The 21947-nt window shown below is 40.8% G+C and overlaps 1 long non-coding RNA gene and 1 pseudogene across 1 annotated transcript; one reads left to right on the top strand and one right to left on the bottom strand.

The window, feature by feature from the left end:
• Window positions 1–2339: 2339 nt before the first annotated feature.
• On the bottom strand, window positions 2340–4361 carry LOC123101986 (uncharacterized). The gene is made up of 2 exons (XR_006448685.1): window positions 4045–4361; window positions 2340–3379 (listed from the first exon to the last, which is right to left on the bottom strand). It is a non-coding gene; the product is annotated as an uncharacterized lncRNA (long non-coding RNA).
• A 3179-nt stretch (window positions 4362–7540) lies between these two features.
• Window positions 7541–9538, top strand: LOC123101128 (uncharacterized; annotated as a pseudogene).
• The last annotated feature ends 12409 nt before the right edge of the window (window positions 9539–21947 follow it).

Below are 21947 nucleotides of genomic sequence, written 5' to 3'. Positions count from 1 at the left end.
CCTGGTTGGCCCGATGGCCAGCTGGGCCGAGGCCTGGTGGGGAGGGGGTCCTCTTTTTTTTTGCTTTGTTTTATTTCTTTTCTGTTTTAATTTTAGTTACACTGTATTTTCAGTTTAGTAAAATATGACAATAGCTTCAAAAATAGTATTTTAAAATAACCCACCGCCCTAAATTTTTTTACCTCAAAATAAAATAGTTTATCATTTTATAAAATATCAAAGGCACTTTTTCAATCGTTTCAACTACCGTTTTAATCATTTTAGAGTATTAAAACATTTTATAAAAGTGGAGTTTGTTCACCACAATTAACTTTGCATTACTTGGCACAACTCAGACATTTTAGTTCTAAAGTTTGAAAACTTTTGTTGTTTGCCTTTGATTCAATTTTGAATTGGAATCGGTTTTTAGAACTAACCTGAGATTAACTACGGTGACAAAGGTGACGTGGCATCATTAGCAAAGAATTGCTGTAGTCTAATTATCCGGATGTCACACTTACGTGGGGAGGTCATTTTGGTGCATAACCTTGCGAATACATGTTTTTGATCATCAAACTTGCACAGACGAGCAATACAGCCACATTTCTCATATGCGGATGTGTTTGCTGCCTACGTGGCATGCTAGTGTGGCCAGGGCCCACTGTCGATGGCTGGTAGACGCCGAAGCGCAGTGCACGTGATGTTATGTTGCTTGGTATTTAATTTGGACTACTACTGTATATATCATTTAGGAGAAAAGTACACATTTTCTAGAAAAAAGGTAAAAGTACACATTCTGCATGATATTTTCTTTAATCCAGATTTTCAAATTTAAATTTGTTCAAAGTCAATCAAAATTTCTGCTGATTTGTCTGAAAGAATTTTACGTACATTCATTCTGCACTATATTTTTTATCAAGATTTTCTGTTTTAAAATTATTTGAATTGAAAAAAATTAGTTGAATTGTCCAAACAAATATGTAGATGCATTCTGACCTATATTTTCTTTTATATAGATTTGAAAATCTAAAGTTATTCAAATTCAAATATAATTTCCGTTGATTTGTCCGACAATTTACGAACATTCATTTTGACCTATATTTTCTTTTATGTGGATTTTAAACTTTAAAATTATTTGAATTCAAATAAATAATTCGATGATTTGTCCAAAAGAATTTATGTATATTCATTCTGCACAAGTTTTTTAACTTTAAATTATTGGTATTCAAACAAAACCAAAATTTCTTTTGCCTAGATTTCTTAATTCATTCTGCACTAAATGTATATATCCTTTAGGATAAAAGTATTCAGTCTGAACTATATTCTCTTTTATCTAGATTTTCAAATTTAAATTATTCAAACACATACAAAAGTCATTTGTCCAAATATTTGCGTACATTCATTCTTCAATACCTTTTATCTAGATTTATAAATTAAATATTATTCGAATTCAAAAATAAATTTAGTTGATTTGGCCAAAATTTATCTACAATACAAGTTGTTTTCGTACATAAAAAAGAAAGTAGAATGCAAAAGATAAACTGTGTTCATCTCGTGAGGTATCATTGTGGCCGGATGGTTGGCGCTCGTACACGCAGTGACCTAGGTCACTCGTTCGAACCAGGTTTCTCCTTTCTTGCACACCCTTTTTTCATTTTGATTTCTATTTTAATTCATACTGTCCATATTATATATAAAGTTAACTGTGCAATTAAAATGTGAAAGATGTGTCAGTCGAGTGGCTACCCATTCAGTTTGTATTGCAAGAGGTCATGCGTTCGAATGTCCCCCCGTGCTAGCATTTTTTATTTTATTTGAGGATTTTATGCATAAATGAATCAAATGCAAGGGTGTTTTTTTTGCGGAGGGCAAGGGTGCTTTCTGAAGAGTGCACGTGGATTACCAGGCCACGTGTGCACAGGATACGACCCGATACGGTAGAAAGCACCATATATGAATGATGGGACAAATTAGATAACCAGGAACACGTATTTTACAAGTTTGTGCACCAAACCAACCGTCGCGTGCAATTTCTATGACTCGCGGTGTATTTACCTCGCCAGAAAACCTACTCCAACTTTGCTGACGCGTGCACGAACACACAGAGCCATGAGTCATACTCCAACTTTGCTGGGCACCTCGTCTTCATCACCTCGGAAGATGACTATGCTAAAGAAGTGTAGTGGTTCTTGTTCTTTCAGACTAGATCGGAATCGCGCCTTGGCGCGAGGGTGCCGGTCCAACATTTTGGTCAAGCAGTTGATGTTAAGTCAATAGTAATCCAAGTTTATAGTACATATTCAAACAAGATAAAAAACAAAAGAATGAAGAAATATTCACATGGTAGAAGCAAGACAATATGGAGTTCAACAATATGGAGTTCAACATCACCATGACATTATTGTAAGGAAGCATTGAGTTTAGTGCATTCACGAGAACACAAAAGACACTTGACATTAAGTCTGATACTAAAAGCTTGAATGCGAGAGAGGCAGTGGATAGAGTATGAGCATGATAAAACAGAACGAACTACATAGTCATAGATAACCGATGCAAATAAGTGGCTTCATTCAACTGCCTTGTCAATGAGCTTCATAGGCAACCTGATGCAAACAATCTGTGAGATATATGGCATATAATGATTTCTCTATAGACAATGCACTTGAAATTTCGAAGGCAAAGGAACATATCTGATACTCCCTGATCCCTGCCGCCTTGACAAAGCTTGACCAATTGATGTTATTGTGGCCCTAGACCGAAGCGCGCCTTGGCGCACATTGCCCGTCCAAGTGCCATGACCCACCATGTATAAATCTTGTACATTCAAAGGAAATTATGGCATTCTTTCAAGACTAATGAGTTTAGTGGCGATTACAAACAGTAGAGATATATCAAAAACATGGTATACTGAGTATACTAAGTCAACAAGATAATTAATTTGCAAAGCACATGACAAAATTTGTTTCAAAAAGCCAGAGCTACTGCCAGATAGGACAAACTGTTTGCATCAAGTTCAGAGAAAGCAAAAAAGATTCAAGATACCAACAACCTGAATGTTAACCTTCAAATTCCAGAACCATACATCATCAACAACATAATATAATTAAAATAGGATAACTTAACATATAGGCCATTTCATTATTTCTAAGTCATAAACAGAACAAATAGTCCCATATCAGAATTATCAGCAACATGACAAAATAAAAGGAGGTTCATACATATCAGAACCGAGACTCCAAATCTCATGTATCAGTCATGAAATATATTCTTTATCAGATTTGAAGTACCACAATGGGCTAATAATGACTGTGAATGTAGGGTAGGTACAACATGCCTTTCTTTTCTTGGTCCTCTCACAAAGGCATGGCTCACTACACAGTCTTAACCACTGGGTGTCTACCTGAATAACCAAACCAATCAGCATGTCAATTACAACTAGAGTAGAACCAAAAGGATCCCTAGTAAATTTCAAATTTAAACCAAGAGGATTGTTGTTAGTATGTATCTAGTGAGATTTATCATGGTATAAACATCAGCAACCACATTGGTTACTTATAGAGGAGGGTACAGTAGAACCAAACCTATACATTTTCACCGTATCTTCATTTACTCGTACGACTGGTATATCCTCTGTACTCATATGTGTATCAATTAGCAACAAATTAATATTGGCAAACATATTCTCTTCCAAATTAAGCTCAACAACATATAGTAAATTGTATTTGGACTGGTTCCCATCTACTACTTGCACATCTCAGAGTCAACTGTCCATGGTATATCAAATAGAAATTTAGGAAGGAAAAGTAAGTGAAAGATAGACGGACAGATAAATGAAGAGTGGGAGAGTGAGGATATAGGCATAGTAAACATATCAGAATAGACGGTGACCGCATCTGCGGGCGTCATTGGGTTCTTTTCCATGGTTCTTTCCTATTTTATGAACATTGGGTAAAAGAAAGCAGGGAAAAGAGCAGGAGCAAGCAGGAGAAACAGGGAGAGGCATGAGGGGCAAGAGTCGACCAAGATTCATCAACCGAGATCCATCAAGAGGGGTAGGGTTTGTACCTAGACTATGTCGAGGTCACTGTAGCCGCATTTCCGGATCCAGGCGAGGTAGTGTGAAACTTAAGACATGGAGAGAAGGGTCTTCTTGACTTCTTGTATTCCTCTCATTTGCTACTGTTTTGTAATCGGGCTGAGCCCAATCCAGCATGAGTAGGCCTAATAGATTTTGTTGTCTGTAGAAAGAAACAGCAGTCAAAATAAATTAATCAGTTCAGATGAATATGAATAGCTGACATATGTGATCAATTTTTCTCGCTTAAAATACCAGGAACCTAATGCCTTTAAAACACCAGCATCCCAATGAAAAGCACCATGGATATAAAAAACCCGAGACAGACATACAACAATTCATTTTGTAAGGATCTAAATGCAATGACCATTTTACCCTAACAATGTCATAGGTCTATGTCAAGGTAGATTATATATGTATGTAAATACCCAACGGCGCAAAGGGAAATTAGAATGATTGTAGAAAATGACCAATCTAATATAGCAAGCTACTCCCTCTGTTCCAAAATTCTTGTCTTAGATTTGTCTAAATACGGATGTATCAAGTCACGTTTTAGTATTAGATACATCCGTATCTAGACAAATCTAAGACAAGAATATTTGGACAGAGGGAGTACATCATAAGGATGACATAGATATAAGTAGGTTCAGTACATAGCAGTTGGTCCAAGCAATAATAAAATGCAGTGGAATTAGTTATGCCAAAAGCAATGCAATTTGGACTGAAATTATTGCCTGGAGTCCTGGAATCTGTCCATGACTCCAGGGTGCTAAGCAGGAAATTCACCTGCTACTACATTCTAGGAATATGATGTAGTTTAGTTAGTACCTTTCTTTTCATGTAGTGGTCGTGGTCATTGCAGCAGGCGCCATGGCTGTCTCAACCTGCTCTTCCAACTCTACGGCCCGCGCTCCTCCTTCCGAGTCATGAGGAATCACAAGGATGTAAGCCTCTGAAATTTAAAAGGAAAAGGAACCACAAGGTCTCATCAGCCTGTTTAGTCATGGAAGGAAGCATCACATTTATATACACAACAGGGGCAACCTAATTTGAGAAAACATGCATGTATTGAACGCTTCCTCCAAATAATATATGGAGTTAATTACACATGCATCGATTTAAGCTATCTCTTTTCCAGATTGCTCAGGATATTTTAATTGCTAGCAAAGAATCCTGTGAAAGAAGTTGGTTATGTTTCGACACACTGCAAAGTTGGTTATATTTTGACACATGCTACAATGTCTAATAGAGGCCCACTTTCCCATATTTCATTTCATATTCACCCAAAGCACATATGGACATATGGATACACACTGGATCCAACTTGTCTATTTAATAAAAAAGAAAGAAGAAGGATCATCTGTAAAGAGAAAACACCACATCACCATAACCAAATGCTTAAGGTCGAAAAGGTATGCATTCATCCACTATTTACAACTGATCCTACCAAGAAACATTTAAAAAAAGTACAACAAGCACTGACAAAAATATAGGAGCAGCTATTATAAAAACTAGAGAATACCCCGCGCGTTGCTGCGGGAACCGATTGCACTATATTTTAGTGATTTAATTGTATGAAACTTCCATAGTTGAATTAATAACTAATTCCGCCAAAAAATATGAACTAAGCTAAAATTAAATATTATATATTATATTTGATTATTGTGTAGTTAGATTTTTAATATAAGTGGCATAATGTAATGAAAAAAAATTATGCATTTTGAGTGAACCTTTGATGAGGTGGCATGTGTGGTGAGGTGAAAGGTGTGCATGAGATCAACTAATAATGGAAAACATTTTCTCATGCATGTAGTGGTGGACCTTTGATGAGGTGGCATGTGTGCATGTTAAGATAAATAAGATAGTGGGGATCAACTTCTTATGTATATAGGATATGATCAGAATGCGTTAGAAATAACTTGCATAATATGACAGTGGATCATATCTCACAATTAGAATACATTATAATATTGAAAACAAAAAATGAGGTGACCAATTAGAATATTCTCATTTAGGTGACCACATTCCATAGTTTAAATTAAAAAATTAGGCTTCTCCCTAAAGCATGCACTCAAATGGGAGGCATTTAAAAAGAATCTGGATGAAACATACGGGCATACCTTCGATGTTTCATTGCACATCTTAATGGAGATATTATTATCTTATGGACCTCAGTAAAATTGACGACCTTATTAGTTGCAACTATAATTATATGAAGCCTGCAACGAAAAATGACAAACCATGATTGATCACAAATGAATTAAGCAGCTACAACTATTCTATCTCATTCATCAGATAATGAAAAGAGCACCGGTTAGATGGTAATAGAAATAGTGTGATTGTTTAGACACAATTTTATTTATTTTTCATTTATGATGCTCTTTGCTTTGTCCCAAAAACCCATTGTTTACTTCACCTTAGGACTGCATAGGAGATATTTCTTTCAAGGGATAATCAAATCAGCTATTTCTATTATAATCCAACCTATTCACTATCGGAAGATTAAAGAGAGGGACATAATAGAATGAAATATGTATTACATAAAGAGAGCGTAGCTCACCTTGTTGCTGCAGGTTGGCATTGCTTGGGGAGGCAGTAGCTGCAGGCTTTGAGAAGGATGCTGTGTATACGGTTCTCCCATTGTTGTAGCTTGTGGGAGACGTGAGGTGCAGTGTGCAGGCCGAGATCTCCTCTCCCTCTCCCATCTCCCTCTCTGCTTCCTCCTCCAGCCTGCTCTATTTGCCAAAAAATATGCACCTTACCAAATTCAGAAAATGACACCGAGAATAGATGCAGAGATAAGTACAGGGTACTCAATAATCCCTAGAAGAAAAAATTGAAAAGTAATGTGTAATTTGACTTCAGATTAACAGCCTATGTGGGTTACTCGGCTGACTAATTATAACCACATGTCACTAAAACTACATGCCAAGACGCCAAAGACTTCCTCAACAACACCAAGAATAAAATCTCATTACTTAACCTACAAAATTTGTCCAATATGGGAGAGGACAGATGGTTACCTTGGCGGGATCAAGCTGCGGGACCTAGAAGAAGCAGTGGCGTCTTGGGTTCGAAGTTCGAACATGCGAGGTTGGCAAGCTGCAGGCCAGAAGACATGATGGTTGATGGCTACTACCAAATCTGTGTGGCGACGTAAACTAAATGCACCAAGTCATCAAAAGTCTAAGTAAAGTTTGCATAACAAGATAGCATTACAAATACTTGATATTTTATCACTACTAGGGAAAATCTTATACACAGAAGTTTATCAGTAGCGCGGTTTAAAAATGGGCGCTACTGCTAATTAGTAGTAGCGAGGGGTATAAAAACCGCGCTACTACTAAGTTGATAGTAGTAGCAAGGGGTATAAACCCGCGCTGCTACTAAATGGTCTCCAACAATGCCCCCGGGATAGGCCATAGTAGTAGCGAGGGGTATAAAATGGCGCTACTACTAAGTAGTAATAGCGCAGGTAAGACCCCCATGCTACTACTAAGCGTGTCCACCCCGGTCCGATCCACACTCCCACCCCACCACCACCTCCCACCCCACCAACCGTCCCACACCACCCACCCCCCGTCTGTCTCAAAAAAAACGCAGCCCGATTCAGATCCCCAACCTCCTCTCCTGTCCCAACCCACTCGCCGCCGGCCTCCCTTCCACCTCCTCTCCTCCGTCCGTCCGCCCCCATACCCACGCCAAGTGCGCCACGCCGGCGGCCGCGCGCCCGCCGCTCCTCGTCTCGCGCCGCTGCCCGCCCCCGCCCCGGCCCCGGTGCCGGCAACGAAGCCGTCCCCGCCCACCAGGTCCGGTATCCCGCCGCGGTACGACCTCGACGCCAAGTGGGACGCCTGCCTCGACCTCTCCATCCGCCGCGTCGCCTACTCCTCCCTCGCCGGCGCCTTCGGAGGCCTCATCCTCTTCCGTAAGCCCCCAACCCCCTCCGCCTCACCTCTCCATTCCCCTCGCTGCATCACGAGATCTGTTCGCCGCGCCTCCGTGGGTATCTCATGATCTAGGGTTGCGCAAAAATAATGCTCGTGTTCCATCTCGATTGGCCTAATCTGATGAGGGATTCCCTAGCTGCATAGGTAGGGCGCGCTCCTCCAGGCAAAAACATTTGGGAACGTTACTAATGCGCATGCCCTGCTTTAGGGTGCTGTAGATTGATTTTTTCCTGCGCGATTGGAGCCCCAAATTTGCGTCGAGTGCTCTGAGATTCCGATGATTCTAAGCAAAAAATCGCTTACGTTTTATTTCCTGTATGTTTGTATTCTGCAGAGGCCAGAGTCTCATTTCAATTGATTCGTCAGCCAGTGTATGAATAGCAGGACGTGCTTGAATTGGGCTAGGCTATGTGATGGCTTTGACTGTTAGCCAGGGAAACTTTTGTTTGTGATTTTATTGGTGTGAACAATGCTTTCCTGGTGTTAGTCATGCTCTCGGAATGGTTATGGTGAATCATGGTTCTGAAAATAATTCAGTCTTACCATCATTTCCTCGTGTCTGGTATTTTTTTAGAGAAAGAACAACGCTTTGTCTGATTGGGATTGTGGTATTCAAGAAAAATGCATGAATAATTGCTAGGCAAACTGCTTACACCATATAGGCTGCAGTATGTGGAGTCCTAAGTCAGTTTCATTCTCGAACTTTAGGGGCTTGTCCATTGATGTCTATGTGATGCTTGTTATCAACTAATCTCAAACTGTTTCCCTGTATCATATTCTGTTGAATAACTTGGAGTCCTTTTATTTGTATCCAAAATGAGTTTGATTTCACAAGTTCTATAAAGTAAGCAATGCAACTTGTTACTGTGTATCTGATGTTGGTAAGGGAACTATTAAAAAAGTTATTTGGCTATGTGAATTGTCTGTTTTCCATCCGATAATCCATAATTATTAGTTTGCCTAGCAATTATTCATGCATTTTTCTTGAATGTTCTCAAATTTTATAATCTTATTTACTTGTTAATTATTCAGAGTTGGCATATGCCGAAAGAAACACTTTGAGAAGAACTCAAATTTACACTTCGTGAAGTAACTGTCACTAAATCTATGGTCTAATGCATGTTTGTGACTTGTGTTATTTTATACAGGTAGCCCAACAACCCGCTGGGCATCAGTTGCACTTGGAGCTGGTGTGGTGATTGGGGCTGCGTTCACCAAACTGGTCGGCCCCTGAATGCTCATACATATTCAATGGCTCTCCTCCAAAGTGGGGAAAGGTAAGCATTTCTCTTCTCCCCCTTACCCTCTGTTCGTCTCCTTCCTCCGATTTCTTGCTGCACCACAGCAAGTAATTATTTTTTCAGAGAGGAGAAGAGGAGAGGTCTTGCAATCCAACTTACCTGTATTCTTGAACAAATGAAGCACAATACTTTGCAACACCTCAAGTTTCAAACTGAATAAATTACGTTGGCCACCTGTATTTACAAAATTTACCTTGTATATGCATTGTGCTTGTCTTTCGTTAGTTAGCAACTCAACTCGACTCATGCTGGTGGCAAGATTTGAAATCACTCTAGTGCAGTTTGCATCTTTGTAACTGAACATGTTATAACATCAATATTAACAGTAAAAAAAATGGACTTTGTATGTGTAGTATAAGCAAGTTCAAGTGATTTTGCGAATCTGCTTTCCTTTGGTTATGCCTAAGATTTCACAATCATTTTGTATTTAGTTTAGAAACTGAAAAATGAAGAGAGTTGCCTTTCCTTTTGTTATACATGCAGCCATGTGCTTGACGCCACCTGATGCGTGCGTTTTGTGCTCCTATCTGCTTGTCAAGCAGAAATCTGCTGCTATGATAGGAGGACGACGAGGCGAGTGGCTGCTCCGACCCTGCTACTGCCCACACGATAGAAGGTCCTCTCTCTCTCTCTCTCTCTCTCTCTCTCTCTCTCTCTCTCGTTTTTTATTCCTCTCTCCGATGAGAGTTTGGTGCAACCTACCTCATAGTTGTACCCTTGGTAGAGTGATTTGTTTGACATGTTGTTGGTCTGAAGTAAAACCACTTAATCATCCTCTTCCTTTTTTTTAAAACAAACCAGTCTTGTCATTGTTTCCCCGTGTATGGTAATTTGAAGAAAGAACAACGCTATTCTTGTCTGGGGTTGTGGTCTGTTGGGGACTTGAACACTGCTCTGTTCTTCAAAATTACAGCGTGTTTGCTCCTAGTGCTCAATCATATTCTGTCCTAGATCGTTATCCACCTAGGCCGTTGATCTGCATAATGCAGACTTTCATTGTAATATGTAAGATGCGTATGATATGTTTCGAATATGATCGATGGTAAACTTACTGACTTACTGATTCCTGAGTTCTATCTTGATGCTTTTTGTTCCAAGTGTTAAGTAGGAATTGATAGGGCTGTCATATGATTTTGTTTAATCTTTGCTAATGTGAATTGTGAAATGTTGGTTAAACTTAATATGATCATCACCAAACTCTCTACCTCAGTTCTGTTTTAGTAGTGACGCAAACTGCTTACAGCATATAGGCTGCAGTATGTGGAGTCCTAAGTCCAAAAAAGAGGTCTGGACACGTTTATTATTATAGTTATTACTTGGTAAATTTAGTAAGAACAAGTAAGAACTAGTAAGAGTTAAATCAACTGTGTGGGCAGCATTAACATAGGTGCTCCTGTGTCGTGCTGCTACCTACTTGGTAGTTCGACCTTCTCCACCGATTAGTGAGCTCCGCCACCGAACGTAGCTCCTCTGCTGTGTTGCTATTCTAGCCAAAGGTTTTCTCTCAATTTATGCACTTTTCCGTTGAGTGCCTTTGTTTTAAACTATGAGATATGCCTATGTTTAATTCTGAAATCTCAATGCAATTTTATGTTGTTGCAAAAGGTAATTTTGGGAAAATTTCCATTGCTGCAGGATAATGAGATGTTGAAGCGCCAGACGGAATCCATGACACCGAAGTGCGATTGCGGCAGATTATCTCTATTTTTCCTTTTCATTTTTCTTATTATTGGAGTGAGAACAGGTAGAATGAGGAACTGTGTGATAGTAGATACAAAGAAACTCATGTTTGCAATTGTTAATGGCATACATACTTGCATGTTCTTTGAAGTGGTCAATCGTGAGTACCAATGCATAATGATGGGGTTTTGGCTCATTTATTGGCTTAGGTGTCCAGTTAACCATGAAATAGGACCCATGTCAATTATGTATGCTCTTACTGGATGTGTTCTAATGCTGGTGTAATAATGTGTACTGGTTTATTTTTTTTTAATTTCTAATAAGTTAGTAGTGGCGTGGGGAGGAAACTGAGCGCTACTAGTATAAATGATACTAGTAGCGTTGGTTGTTAACCCACGCTACTGCTATTTCATTAGTAGTAGCGCGTGTACGTAATAGCAGTAGCGTGGGTGGCACACGCTACTACTAACAAAGTTAGTAGTAGCGCGGGTTTAACCCACGCTACTACTAACTATTAGCTGTAGCGCCTTATTGATAGCGCAGGTGCCCGCGCTGCTGATAGGCTTAAAACCCGCGCTGCTGCTAGGCTTTTCCATATTAGTGTATATTAGGGGTGCAGTCCAAACAATGGTTCATAACAACGCATCTATACAATAGAAGGCACCACAAGCAAGCCAAATCAGGTATGAAAATAGTAGATAGCAAAGCAACACGAGAATAGTAGTCGAGTATATTGGCAGACCTTTAATTCTCAAAGAGTTGATTGGTTCATAACAACGGTTCCAGGAGAAAGCTGTGATAGAAAAAAAATATTCTTTCAAAGAACGCCCAAAGGTTTGAGCAGGATATGGTAACAAATATACATGATATGTAAACTTCAAAACTATATAGCAAATGAGCATACTGCAGAGAGATAAATGCAGATTTGAAGCAACATATTCATAGATTGCAGAGTCTAATTGTAGCAGCATATCCTTGTGAGACCGATACACCTTTTGAACTTCTCTCTAGCCAAACACATGTAGTCTAATTGTAGCAGTAGATGAGCGACATGTGGGACTTGAATTTATTGACTGTAAGTCGCACCACTATAAAATACAAAGCATTGATCCTTTGCTGTTATAACCAACTTTTTCGTAATTTTGTAAGAGACACGAAAACAGAACTACGGCCTAGGATCTTACTTCAGAGGTCCCTAACCCTGCCAATTAAAAACATTTTTTCCTCTTGGTATGATGGCTTAATGAGAACAGGAATTTCAGGATGATTTCATTTAAATAATAGGTCAAGGAGTGCTCACATAACCAAGATTGGTGACTGGGAATATCTGGTGCATAATTCGAGCATAACCAAGATTGGTGACTGGGAATATCCCGTGGGCAGCGGCTAGATGTATGGTTTTATTATATAGCGACAAGTACGTAGTATATAGAAATGGTGACAATCTTCAGATACAGAGCTGTTGGATGCTGCAGAGAGACCAAATTAAGCCAGTAAAACAACTCAATAGCAGGTTCCTACAGTTAATGGTATATTTTAAACAGGAAGAAAACAAGCAAAATCATTGCCAAACCGCACATATCTGAACCAAGGAACTTTAGAATGACAACTATCCATGACTAATTACCATCACCAAGGCAGCAACACGCAGATTCATGGAAAAGAATTTAAACTACTGTTTTGAGGTTTCAAAAAACAAAAATATTTAAAAAGGATGTACACCAGAACTGTAAAGCAGGGAATTATGTGATAAATTCATAGGCCAATGATGATATTAATGTTCCTAAAGTCACTATGCAAGGGGGAAATATGAGTAGGAACTGACCTGCACAAGAAATGTTGGAGACGCATCTTGCAGGAACTCACATATTCCTTTCAGTAATCAGTATGCCATGGTCCTCTCTGAAAATTCAACAACATTTTCAAATATGTAAACTATACCACCCGATCCACTACAAATCAAGTCGACAAACATTCAACTTTCAGCTCAAGCAATACCTAATTTGATCACATCCAAGTTTTGATTCCATCAACCGCAATTTCTGATCCAACAAATTTTGATCCCATCACCCACAATTTTTGATCCAACAGATCTGGGAAGCCCGAGACGGTACCTTCCAGCTCCAGGGGAGAGGGAAGGGAGGCGCCGGTGCCACCCTGGTGACGACCCTTCGACCATTGCCACATCCACGCAACCAAGACTTCGGCAGAGAAAACAGGCGGCACGAATCAAGGGCTGTACTCATATCCCAGACCAGCTGCAACACGGTTAATGGAATCAGTCACACCAAACCCATGCCATGATAAAAAAAATATCAAATGTATGTGGTGTCATGCAATCTTTCTGAACTCAGATCTTCTGCATAAAGTGATTCATATTAAAAAAAACATATATATACCAATCAATTAGATAGCAGAATCACAAATTATCTTGAATCAACCCATTGATAAGCACACCAAACTGAACCGAATAAGATAAATGCAGACAACTAAATAGTATCTCTTACATACATGAAAGAACCAGAGGCATCAAATAACATAAACTTAGCAGCCAACCTTGCTCGTTGAAAAGTAGGGCTCATAAGAGGCTAGGGAACCGATTCATACCTACGGAGCAGTGGCTACCTTGACGTTCGTCCCTCTGGAGCTGCTGCACACACACATACACTAACCTATATGTCAAGCTGCAGAAAAAAAGGGATCAAAACAGAGAGAGAGGGGGGAAATGGTGGAAGTGGAGAGGGCACTCACCTCCACCTTCGCACGACGGATCCGAGGCGTCTCACCTCGAGCAGTCTTCTTTCTGGAGGTGCACGAACGCGAGGACGACGGTCCCGCGCTCCTCCAGTCGATGGCGACGCCTGGACAGCGACCAGGAGGCGATGCAGTGCGCGAAAGTTTGGGCGGGGTCGGGGAGGACCAACCGGAGGTGCAGGCACAGCGCCGGCGTTGATGGCGACGCCGTGGACCGGCGACCGTGGCACTAGGGTTAGCCGGGGCCGCGCGTTGAGGGGGGGCGCGTCGGGTCAACGCGGTGGAGAAGGAACAACGTCACGAGATGAGCTCGTGGATGTGCTATATGGCGACCGACCTCGCCGGAGTTGGCCGTGGTGGCGGCGGCAGGGGGGAATACAGAGAGAGAGAGAGAGGGCGACCAGGAGGCGATGCAGTGCGTGAGGGCAACCAGAGGAAAGGGGGATGGGAGGGCGGGCTTGCCGTCGGGCGATAGGGGGCGGCGGCCACGGTGGAAGGGGAGGGGGCGGCGGCCATGGTGGAAGGGGAGGCGGCGGCGGCTAAACATGAAGAGTAGAAGCTGATTGGGGAGAAACGGATGGGCGTTGGGTTTATATACCTCGTAGCGAAATTACGAAAATACCCTCGGCGGGGCACGAGAATAACGGCGGTGGCACAAGATATTTCCGGTGGTGAGCTAAACTGTTCATTGCAATAGTGTCGCAGGCTCCATCCGGCGGTCCAAATCGTCCGGGAGAGAGATCCAAGGGTCGGAAACGCATCAAGCAAACACATCCGACGGTCCACGATCGCTGAGCTCTGAGAGCGTCCGGGAGTGACTCGACCCCTTATTTCTCGATTCTGAAGCACCAAAGCACTTCCAATTAAAAGAGCTCAGTTATGATGCATGGCTATTTAATTCACTTTTATAATCTAAAAGGGTCTTAATGGATATGTTCTGACAAACCACCCTGAACTCATTTGCCCATTTTACTTTGTGGCAAACAATAGTGTAATCATGGTGCCTGATAGTATATATATTGGCAGTTCACCACCATTTTGTTATAAAAGCAGCCATTAGGAAGTCTAGCCCCCACGCCATATTAGTTTCTTTTAGGAAAAAAAAGTAACATTACCAGGGGGGTCATATGAATTATACCGAACAGATATCTATGGAGTATATAACAACCACGTAGGTACGCACTGTATGAATTACATACCCACAATTGCATATAGGATTGGACGTTGCACCTCGTCGGTCAGTATTTAGATACCTGAATACCTAAGCGGTGACATGTTTTATTATTACGAGGAGACATGGGTTATCGTCGTTGGGTAAGGATACCATGGGTATCATACATTAGGTATAAGATATACCAGGTATCAGGGCCGGGCTGGCAAAATTGGAGGCTCTGTGCGAAACTAAAAAGTGAGGCCCTATCTCACTAAAATGAACTAACGAGCAATTATGATATAATGTCTTACATAATAACTGGTTATATAGAAAATCATACCTATTCATACGGCAGCAGATATCAATTGGAGATTAAGCGTCAATATTTGGCAATTAGACGAACCGTCTACCTCAACTAGTCATGCCTTCTGTCCGATTGAACTGCTATACTATGATATTTAACTGAGGAGGAAATAACCCATCTATCTGTCTAATGATCCCTGCCGAAAGTAATTTGGATAATAGGAACAGAATTAAGAGTACAATGAGGGCTGTCCAACGTATATACAGTATATAAGAAACAATTTATAGGAGTAGAATTAGGAGTATAATGAGGGCTGTCCAACGTATATATACAGTGTATAAGAAACAATTTTGCTCCCTGACAACCCGAATCACAATAACTAGGTATATACCGTATTGCTAACACAATAGCTAGCTAGTAGATAGCTAGAATCACAATAGGTATATCATCGGATCACAGTAACTAGAATGACAGAATCACAATAGCTAGCTAGCAGATAACACTAGATACTCTCTCAATACATGTAGGAGAGGCGTCAAAAGACAGCCAACAAGTATATGATCGAAAATTCCTCTCTGAGAACCCGAGATCAGGAGACTACGAGATGAATAATCGATGGATCATGGATGCGAACCAATGAGGGCTGTAATTCATGTACCTGTTTTTCTTTGACTGGGTAATTGATGTACCTGTTGCCGTGTCGCCCATCGCGTCGTCGCCGGATCTAGATGCGAACCAAGATCCCGCGCTGTTTGGTTTCCTCTGGATGCGGTCGATCCCTGCCTCCTGGTTCGCCGTTCGGTTTCCTTTCCCGTCGAGTCATAACCTGCGTCCCGCGATCGAGGCATCGAGGGCATAGCCGATCGAGGAGGCAGCCTGGGAAATTATAACCTGCGTCATAACCTGTACGGTCGAGGCTTGAAGTGCCAGCGCCGAGCGGCCCAATGCCCATGCCTGGGAAAATAAATATATAGGCCTGTAAAAATTTTGGGGCCCCCCAAACTCTATGGGCCCTGTGCGGGCCGCACAGTTTGTACAACTATGGGCCCGGCCCTGCCAGGTATCATACATTGGATAGGTATGTATGACAACATATGCAAATGCGAGCACCTGATACCTATTATAATAACAATTATACAATATGATTGATCTAAATTATTATAAAATTTGAAAACACTAAGGTATGTATGGCTATAGTCTTTTTCCTCTGTATAATTTTGTTATTATATTCCTAGAGTATCATACCTCAGTTACATCTCTATCAGGTCTGTTGTATAGATGTTCATAGATCGTCCATGTATCCACTTATTAAAAGGTAGTGACATTTATGGGCGTATACCAATAAATTTCACATCAAGGTATGTACATACAGAGAAATATCTTGATTATGTACTGTTTTTTTACGGGGACTTGAGTATGCACTTAAAAGTATCTTGGACTATGTATGTATCTTATAAAATCTAAAACAAATCATTGGGTATATACGTACACAAGTATGGGTGTTCAGACTATTTTTAACAAGACTAGTAGAATTGTTTAAGGAAAGAAATTATTTATTAAAGAGTCAATACCATTTTCTTGGAAACTAATCTCCAAATAATGGTCATGGAGGTACTAGTGCATGAGTAAACAATACTCCCTCCATCCCGAATTATTTACCTCAGAAATGTATAAAATTGATGTATCTAAAACTAAAAATATGTCTAGATACAACCATTTCTGCGACAAGTAATTTGGGATGGAGGGAGTAGTATGCGATTCTTTTGGAAACTAATCTGACTAGTAGAATGCCCATGCGTTGCTATGGGCTATAATGCATATACATAGTTAGGGTTGTTTTCAAGGTCGAAGCTCATTTCTCGCTCATACGTTCGGGCGTGTCCCGACATTAGACGAGTGCCTAGTAGGCTCCCAGAATTCAACCGTGTGGAAAGTCCAGGCTCCCCAAATCCATATCATATATGGGGAGAAATATGGATGTCTAGACTATTCTCCATGTTATCTCCAACATGCAGACCCAACAGCAAAAACCCCACTCCACAGCATACCCTTCCTTTTTTTCCTATCAGACCCTCCATTTCCTACTCGTTTTTTCATCATACCGGGACATTTCTCACTTGAGCCCTCACCTTTAGAACCAGATGATGTTCACCTCACTTTCGTCGTGTGTTGCAACATGTATGAATTTTTTTATATTTACAATATAATAGAGCGGGTAGAGCTAACATATACTATCAACACAAAACAACAAATAACTATAGAGATAATTCTCAAAGTCCATTCAACTTTGCAAATTAAGACCGACTTGTAAAGCGAGTGGCAACTTGAACATATTCCTCGTCTCCAATAAGCTCCACCTCTAGCCTACACAACACTCATTGCTAGAAGTACTTATCGTTCTCCTCTTCCTCGTCCTTCCCTACATCTTTTATTCCTAGCCTCTTCGTCAATCTTCGTTGGTGCCAACCAACACCAATCAACATCAGTGTGTTCGTCAGTGACGTCTCATCTTCTTCTTCCTCCTTCTGCGCTAGTCTTAGTTCTTGATCCTACTTTTTTTATAGAATACTCTTCCTTTCTTTTTTCGCTTTATTTTCTAGAACATTCTTTTCTTCTCCAACACAATGGATCATTTGGCCGCTTTAATTCTTTTTTCCTTCTTATTCTTGGAATACTCTTTCTTTCTACACAGAATGAACCACCTGGCCATTGTAGTGTCATGTTGTCCTCACCTGCGAATGTTTCAGCAACCGTCAGCGTGTGGACATACTGCAAAGCATGGTCGTCATACTCTTGGTGAACGCTTGGTTGCCCATGTCGCGAGCGTATATGGTGGCTGTTGTCTATGGTGCTCGACGATGCTGAGAGCCTCTTGACCGTCCTTGCCCATGAGTGATTTCAAAATGATTTAGCGCGACTAACTGTCTATCTAACTCTATGCATGCCTAATTAGCTTCCAATTAAATCAATTAATTATTTGGCTAATTGGGGAAAATCCCTACTTCGAATTTCTTGACATTTGAATGGTACGGTTGATTTGAGAAAATATCCTGGCGGGCTATCTGTATGACTGACAAGAAATATAATATGATCGCGTCCACAAACACATGTACCTGGCGGTCTGATGACCCGCCTTCCTCCAAGGCCATCCTCGACGCCATGCTCCCGCCATGGAAATCGACGCCATGCATCAGCGTCAGGCCCGGGCACGGCGTCCCTCTGCAGGGGCGCTTGGATGCTTTACTCCCATAAGATTTTTTTAAAATTTTGTTAGGAAACTTATGATTGTCAATTAATAATAGAGATAATGTTAATAATAAATGACATAATGCGGTATTAGCCATTTGTTATTGAGAAATATCTATTTTTTTGGAAGGTTATCGAGAAAAATCTTTTGTCTCTCTTCTAGGGAGGTGATCTCAGATGTATGGTATGATTTTCGAATCCTTATTTATCTATTATTTCTGACTCAGCACCTACCAAAGTAAGCACAAAACCATATCTCCCCTTTAATGGGATGTGGATTTTTAATTGGAGAAAGGAAATTCTGTGGCAGGGAGTGATGAGAGGTGAGGCGTAAAAAATGAGACAAAAATAAACCAGTGATGAGAAGCTACCAACTCCCCCTTTAGGAGTAGAGATCCCTATTTCTAATTATCTAAATGCTTAATTAACTATCAGTGTAATTAATTAATTTCATTAATAACTTAGTATTCAAATTGATTCCATGGTAAAGAAATCCTTTTGAAATGGACATAATTAATTGCATAAATAATTAACAATATGGTAATTAATTACATTAATGGCTTGATTATTGTTTTGGCATTCGGTTTCCAAACTATTTTCACCGTCGTCTTCGAAGTGACAGTCAAAACTTTCTATCGTCAGTGCTTGGTTTTCCTCGAGCACCTGTTGACCTCACCTGCGAATGTTTGACAACTGTGAGCGCATGGACATCCTACAGAGCATTGTAATCATCCATCTTACCGACCGCTTGGTCGCCCACATGGAAAGCACGTGGTGGTCATTGTCCACATTCGAAAGCACTGGTTGGTGATGTCGCTGAAGGCCCACTGACAGTCGGTGAGAGCCTGCTGGCCATCCTCACCAGCGAACGCTTTCAAATTGTTGGACACGATTAACTGTTTGCCTATTTAATAATTGTGGGATAAATTAACTACATGCCTAATTATCAGAAGGCTGAATTAATTACCTACCTGATTAATTAATTGCCTACCAAATTGTAATAATATTCTACCTCCAATTATCTACAGGGCTAATTAAATGTATGTCTAATGAATTAATTGCATTAATGGCTCGGTTTTAAAATTGTTTCCGTGTGAAAAATTCTTATTTAAATGAATCAAATTACTTGCAACCATAATTAACATTTGATTTGTTAATTGATTCGGGACTCGGTTTCGAAACTATTTTCGCATTAATGACTATGTGCAAACCAACCAAACGACCTACGGACTCCTTCATTAGTAGTAGAGAAATGAATGACTGTAGAGGTACTAGTGCATGCAAGCAGTAAATGGAAAGGAAAATATTTGGAAGGTAATAGTGGTTATTTGCAAGAAGAAAATACATTAACGGGCTGGATCCAGAACAAGGTGCCCCAGACACTTTGACCGTAAATTACATCAATAATATATATATTTGTGACTGAAAAAAATATACCAATGAAAAGTTCTTTCGGATTTGAATTCAGCAGCATAACTTTTATGACATATAAGATACACTAGCACAAACGCCCGTGCGTTGCATCGGGTGAAAAAAACCCACACTTCCCTAACCCAATTGCTCAAGACCCCCTTTCATTCCACGACACAACGCCAAGCATGATGGGATGAATAAACTCTTTGAAATCGGCTGCCGTGAAAATATATACTGTAGAAAAAATATGCATGTATTTCGGTTTTCAGTTCATTTGTATTAACCCACAGGTATGTCACAAAAGCTTTAGTTGGTGCGGTGGCTAGCTGGTTGGGTGAATAAAGTGGAGGTCCACAGTTTGAATCCCAGATGGCTCGCTTTTTTCTTTTTATGCATTTGTCGCCCGACCTCTCGCGCGAGGTCAAAGATTTATTATCATTTGGCTAATATAGTAGGGAAAATCAAGTAGTTGTGTTGGAAACACCATGAAATTTGAGTCTGACTCCTCATGCGTTGTGACTAGTGGCACTGGGCTGAGCGAGGCTGACTTCTACGTGACGATGTCTAGTAGAGGAGCATGTCAGTGACGGGCATCTGTTGTTCGACTCGGTCATACCAAAGAGCAATGGAGAAAAAAAATTCCAATACAGTCGTGGACATAACTTTCTTCTTAAAGTTTGAACATATATTCATTCCCGGCATTACGTCGGCGCTTTCAATATTAGCCCATCACTTAAATACAGTAGAAGATTAGCCTCAATTCTGGTTCCTTCCTTGAATAATCCTTCCTGTATTTCTCTATTTTTTTGAGAGATGCGGAGTCATTGGACCGATTTTTGTGCATGAGTTTTCTCATTACGGCAATATAATCCATCGAGCAGCCAGGTTCCACGTAGGTGCAGTTTTCACACACATATTTTAACTGATGATATGGGATGTACTAAAGCGAGGCGGTACTAGACAGAAACATTGTCTAGCTCGATTGGTTGCAGCCTTAGAAATTTCCTAGGAGGCTATGAGTTCGATCCCTGGTAGCGACACAATGCGCCACTGTTTTTGCCTTTCCCAGTGTAGGTGGGCCGCCTTCATGAGGCCCAAGCGGGTGCGGGGCGGATGGGTGCAGGCCAAAAAAACGCAACGTAGGGTGTACGCTCAACAGCGGAGGCAGGGAAAAGTGTGGTGGGCCGGCTTCATGAGGCCCAAGCGGGTGCGCGGGCCGGATGGGTGCGGGCCAAACAAACGCAACGCAGGGTGTACGCTCAACAGCGGAGGCAGGGGAATAGTACCACCTCGTAGAACCGATTAAAGAGGCCACGTACGGAAGAGTGAAAAAAAAAAGAGAATGACGGTGAACCCACACGAAATAGTGAAAAAAAAGAGGATGACGGTGAACCCGGAGACCCAATCCGTGCTTTATTATTAGGGAGAGATTTGGTCAGTCTAGTTTTTGTCAAAGTTAGTTTTGGGACGGTGAACCCGGAGACCCAATCCGTGCTTTATTATTAGGGAGAGATTTGGTCAGTCTAGTTTTTGTCAAAGTTAGTTTTGGGACGCATGTGCACCTTATTCATTGGAATAGAAGGAGTAGGTAATAATACAGATTTGCTTATTGTGTCCAATCATTGGATCAAAACCTGGTTACCTGATATTATTAGTGTGTATTTTATGTTGCGTAAACATATGTACCACTAGCTTCATACTCGTACATATCTGATACACACAAACTCCGATTCGGACAATCAACGATCATGATTAATCCACCGAGCCAATGTAATCTCACGACAATAAAAACATCAGATCTCCTCGAATAATAATCTGCTAAAAAGAGACAAAGAACAATATTGTCTCGGACAATAAGAAAAAGAGAGGATCGATTATTTGTTTATTGATCCACCTTAGATTAGGATTCTCTGTTTTCAGTGCCGGCGTGGAGTGATTTGCAGAGGACGCACTTGCAGATAGATTCGTCACAAATCCCGCCACAATAGCCATTATCGACGCATGTCTCGGCACAGACTTGGCTGCCGCAGGCCCGAACTCTGGCTGGGGGCGCCTCCCAATGCAATTCCCTGCTTGCACCAACATCTATATG

This window comes from Triticum aestivum, chromosome 5A (genome assembly GCF_018294505.1).
Source record: "Triticum aestivum cultivar Chinese Spring chromosome 5A, IWGSC CS RefSeq v2.1, whole genome shotgun sequence".
In the NCBI taxonomy this organism is placed as follows: domain Eukaryota; kingdom Viridiplantae; phylum Streptophyta; class Magnoliopsida; order Poales; family Poaceae; genus Triticum; species Triticum aestivum.
This window is presented reverse-complemented; position numbering and strand designations above follow the sequence as displayed.